General features: G+C 45.2%; 1 long non-coding RNA gene across 1 annotated transcript; it reads left to right on the top strand.

The window, feature by feature from the left end:
• The first annotated feature begins 3,555 nt into the window (after positions 1 to 3,555).
• On the top strand, positions 3,556 to 4,902 carry LOC120518028. The gene is made up of 3 exons (XR_005631162.1): positions 3,556 to 3,799; positions 4,260 to 4,369; positions 4,554 to 4,902. It is a non-coding gene; the product is annotated as an uncharacterized LOC120518028 (long non-coding RNA).
• The last annotated feature ends 276 nt before the right edge of the window (positions 4,903 to 5,178 follow it).

Raw genomic sequence — 5,178 nt, 5'->3', positions numbered from 1 at the left:
GACCATTCTGAAGTGCCAAGCTCAACAATCGGGCCCCCTATAACGTGTCCCGTGGGCCGCTCAGACCGCCTGCAGCTTAGCGGAGTGTTACTTCACCACATAAAATGGTTCTGTTGGATCCCAGAATGAAGCCTTTTATTGTTGATTTCATTTTGTGCAGGACACGGAGGAATGGACTTCCAGCGGTTGGCCCTTTAAAAGACCTTTGTGGTGCCCCTTTTCACGGCTCCATAGCTCCACACAGTCCTGGCCGCCTGCCCCTCACACTGATCACCTGGGCACAGTGCCAGCCACCACACTTCTCCAGCGCTGTGGGCCGATCCAAAGCCAGAATCGTACCTGATGCCCTCTGGTGGTCTCACTCCTAGGCTCGTAACAGCAGCCTTCTGTAGAAGGAACTCTGGGATGAAGAGAAATGAATGGAATGAAGGACTAGACGCCTCGTCTTGGTTTTGTGTTTGCCATAATTGACTGTGGACAATGTAAATGGTGAGGCTGCAATAAAGTCCCCTGAAGACCCTTCCAGCCTTCTCTTTAATGCCTACCTGCACGTCCTCCCCTTCTGACAGCCTGGGACCACCCGAGAAGTGCGGCCCTCCCTGGACTTGGACGAGGACGTTGGAAGGTCGTGTCTTAAAGAGAATAAAACAAAAGAGAAATCAAAGTGTTCACACACTGAGGCCTGCCCATCAGAGGGCACAGCCAAACACCAGCTGGCATGCTTGTGAAAGGTGGGACAACAGCCCAGTGCCAGCCGGGTCCAGCATCGGCGGGTTAGGTTACCACGTCTGGCGAGAGTGTGAGTGTGTGAGAGTGTGCACTCAAAAAAATGAACCATGGCGTAGTTTCCTATTACGTATTTTATGTAAACGCTAATATTTTCGACATTTATGTATTCAGATGACTTCAAATCCGTCTAAACCTCGTAATTGTAAAATGAATTGAGTTGAATCAGTTCAAAGGAATGTCAATATTTGAAGTATGTGTAGCAGTGAAACAAGTCGGCTTAATTCACGAGAATGTATGAGATTGGACTACATGAACATTTCTGGACACGGACTCATTTGAAAGAGGAGCTGACGTAAAGGTCACCTCGCTGCCTGCACTGTCCCCAAGTTGTGACCGGACCGGTAACTTACACCTTCTCGCACTTCTCGTATTTAATCTGCCGCTCGTCAATGTCTGCGGTGGGCTGGCACCCTGTTTCCAGCCTGGCGCCCTGTGCTGGCTGGGATTGGCTCCAGCAGACCCCCGTGACCCTGTAGGTAGGACGGAGCGGGTTGCATGATAGACAGATGGCTGGCTTATAGCATTATATTGATCCAGTTTTGTCTTGTCTTTGTCTTTAGCTATTCGACTTGCACTCGGTTCTAAGAAACAATGCGCCACTTTTAGGAAGTCCTCTTTTTCATTAGCTGACACTCCACGTATTCGAAATTAAAAAGAGATTGTAATTAAAGACAGACAACGGATTTTTTTCGACGGTATCATCAGCTATGTTATGTAGTCGCGCGCACTGAAAGCGGAGCTTCTTTTTGTCGGAACCAATAATGCAGCACAAGGAGGACAAATGATTCCAAGGATTGATAAAATAACAGTGGGAGGTTTTAATTACAGGACCCCCTAAACTGTGGGGTGGTCTGCCTGCTAGTAGAAGAGATGCCCCTTCAGTTCAGCACACCCTGACTAGAGCTGCTGATTAACTGTGCAGACTGCAAGCAGGGCTGAGGCGGCGACTGCTTCACGGTACACCGGAGCAACGCTCCCGACGGTTAGCCCGGCCATTTCAGATTTTAAGGAACATTAAAACCGTCGTTGGTTACCGCGCTTTGAAAATGTCCCGTTACATACGGCCTGGCATGACTCAAAGTAATCGTCACAGACGTAGGGGCTGGCAATGCGTGTTTAGTTTGTGCTGGTAAGAACGTGGCGGGCAGCAGTGGCAGCGCTGAGGAGATTTGTCAGCTTAAGACGTTGGCTACGTCGTTATTTTAATGTTTGTGGTGCTGCTAACTTTACTTGAGGTTTTAAATGTAAATGTTGTGTTCTTTTTGGACATTTTCATCACATTTGAACACGCAGACAGAATGCTGAGGACAACTGGGCTGTTCATGACTACCAGCATGATATCCTAGTGTGCATATTTTAGAAACCTTTCTCATTTATTGTAGAATATTACCTGAGCATCACTGGCTTACGATTAAAAGCAGCAAAATTAGGCAACAGGCAACTATGCCAAAAATAAATAAGTCAATTAAAACAAACAAACAAACAAACAAACAAATCAATAAATATGGTAACTGTAGTTGGGAAAACGAAATGTCCGTAGTGTGTAAATGTTAGCTAGACTCAGGGCGGCACAGACGTTTTCCATGCCAGTTTGATTGGACTGCCAGTCCGTGATGCAGTACTGTATTGTGTTTCAAAAGCCTGAGCTGCTGCAGCCACTTTGAATGAAGATGACGATCTGTGAAGCTCACCACTGTCTTTGTCACTTCATAAGCCAGAACACTTCCAGCTGACAAAATGACAAGTTCAGTGTGCTTTGTGCCCAGTTTGAACCTTTTGTCTTTTACCGGCGCCTCATTCTCATGAAGGTTTTTTTCCAGACCCGTGAATACCCGGGTAACCTCTTAGGTTTTGTGAGTATGCAGGCTACAAAACTTTGATTTAAAAACCAAGAAATTAGATTTCATCAGATGAACAGCAGCAGTGAGGCTCAGAAGAATCAATCAGTAAAAGCAAAAACAGAAACAAAACGCGCCCGCTGCTTAGTTCAAAGTCTTGTAAAGTTTGTAAAAGGTACGCCATAAATCAGATTTGCATTTCTTGAAAAACGTTTACTTTTTTAGCTTGAAGACGTGACTTGTTAATCAGCACACGACTAATTCGTTTCTGTTTTTTTGGTTACAGATATATAAATGTGGCCATGCAGAGTGTGTGACGTTTCATTGTCTACCAGCTGTGAGCTCCTAAAACAGATCCACTGTGGACGTAAATACCGGTAGCCCTGAGTGTGCAGATTGTCGTTGTACATTCACAAGCTGGAGGAACCCTTTGAGTCGCACAAATCAGACACGTAGGAAGGCGGCGACAGCACGGAGTCCGTGAACGACAGACATGTGCATGTGAGGAACTGACAAGGAATCCTTCATCCACGGAAATCAACATCTCAGGCGAAATGAAACTCAAACACATGGGACACGTTCAACTCGCACGAAAATCAGAAACGCAATCCGCACTCTGAAGATGATAAGGCGGGTGTCGATGAACACTCTGCTCAGTCGAGCGAATCTGGAAGTCGTGGAGAAGAAAGTGAAGAAAGGGCCTCGTCATCCGTAGCTGAAGGAACTTCAAGAACCATTAGTTTGAAATGGGGACGCCCTTGGGATTAATAAAGTATCTCTCTATTTATCTATCTATTATATGGCGCCTTTCACTTTATCTGTCTATCTATTATATGGTGCCTTTCACTCTATCTATCTATCTATCTATTATATAGTGCCTTTCACTCTATCTGTCTATTATATAGCGCCTTTCACTCTATCTATCTATCTATTATATAGCGCCTTTCACTCTCTCTCTCTCTAAATCTCCCTACTTATTGTATTCAATGTTGTACGTCTTCTTCTTTCTGTTCTCCTCTCCTTCATCCCACCAGGAGTTCATGCGTATAACGACAGGTCCACTGATGTCCACATTCACTGGACAGCCACACCGATAGCCTGATGAAGGTTTCAGTGCCAAAGGAGGATCTGCGAGACAGAAGATCCACGCCATCCTGGCACCGGCAGCTTCAGTAAGCCTTTCAGTTTTTCTGTGTTTGTTTGAGTCAAGCAGTAAGCTTTTGCAGTTCTTGGAATGAATTAGGAGGAGAGAGATATAAAACACCGCATGTCCTTTTGTAAAAGTGAAACAGATTTGCAGGCCTCCCTATGTGTTTGTATGTTTTTAGGACTTTATATTTCCCAGTATTCCCATTGTGATTCGTAGATCTTTTATTGACCTTTGCATTACAGCAGCTTAATACACACAAAGGAAATCGAAATCGTGTATCGTATGTGAGAATATCTCATTATATGAGGATCAGTCATTAGGACAACATGCTCACAGATATCTCTGCCAAGTACAGCCCTGGGTGTTATCAGCTAAGGTCACGACTTCATTGACTTCAGTACTTTAAGTTCAGTTTTAATTTGACTAATTCAGCAGTGACTAACGTCGTTTTATTGGGCATCTTCTTGGTTTGCTTGTTTCAGAGTGAAGACAGAAACCTTAAACAGGCCGCGTCCACCTCAATGACGACACGGAGACTCTCGTCAAACAATCCATGGCGAGTGGACGTCGGCCGGCTCTCTGTACATTACGTGTAAGTTACGCCTCTACGTGTATTTACATTGTTTTAACTGACGTCATAGTTTAGCTTTGCCCGTGTGTGTTGTGTTCTGAAAGACTAGAAATGCAGCATTAGTTTGGAGTTTGATCGTCCGAGTTAAATGAGATGCTTGTCAGCTGTAAATGTAAGAAATGGTTACACTTTGCTTGTCCTCCAGGTCTGTGACTGTGCAGATGCCAAGTTAGAGATCACACAAACAACGCTGGGCATCTATCTGTATCATTTGTGCAGCGGGCACCAGTCAGAAGAGGTGCCCACAGATGTTGGCATTGCACTTGGAGGCTCTACAAAACGTCCGCCGTGTCCGCATACCTTTGGATGTCTGATGCTGTTTGCACTTAACTTAAACTCTCCTAAGGACCGGGGGCCTCATGTCTAAACGTTATGTACTCCCGCGTCCACACTCAAATCACGACGTGTAAAACCTAAATGTGGCATAAAGCCGCGCACTTCTCCACCGTAGCTCATACCCTGGCGTACTCAAGTTCTCTGCTTGGTTTTGGAGACTGGCGGCACCCAGCGTCAGAGCAGTGCTGCTGTTCCTGTGCGGCTTATCTTTGTTTTTCAGATCCACATCTCTGACGCGGCTTTATAAATACACTGAAATGAACCGCGTATTATTTATTAGAGTAATGATCTGATTGTAATTAACCAGTCACAATATAACGGGCACAGAATGGCCAAACTCCTCTAAATACCAGAACTGCTTTAGCATCATTACTCTCACTGCACCTCGGATCCCACAGCGGATCATCTTTCTCCATATTAGTCTCACTGCACCA

Source organism: Polypterus senegalus, chromosome 17 (genome assembly GCF_016835505.1).
Source record: "Polypterus senegalus isolate Bchr_013 chromosome 17, ASM1683550v1, whole genome shotgun sequence".
Classification (NCBI taxonomy): Eukaryota; Metazoa; Chordata; class Cladistia; order Polypteriformes; family Polypteridae; genus Polypterus; species Polypterus senegalus.
This window is presented reverse-complemented; position numbering and strand designations above follow the sequence as displayed.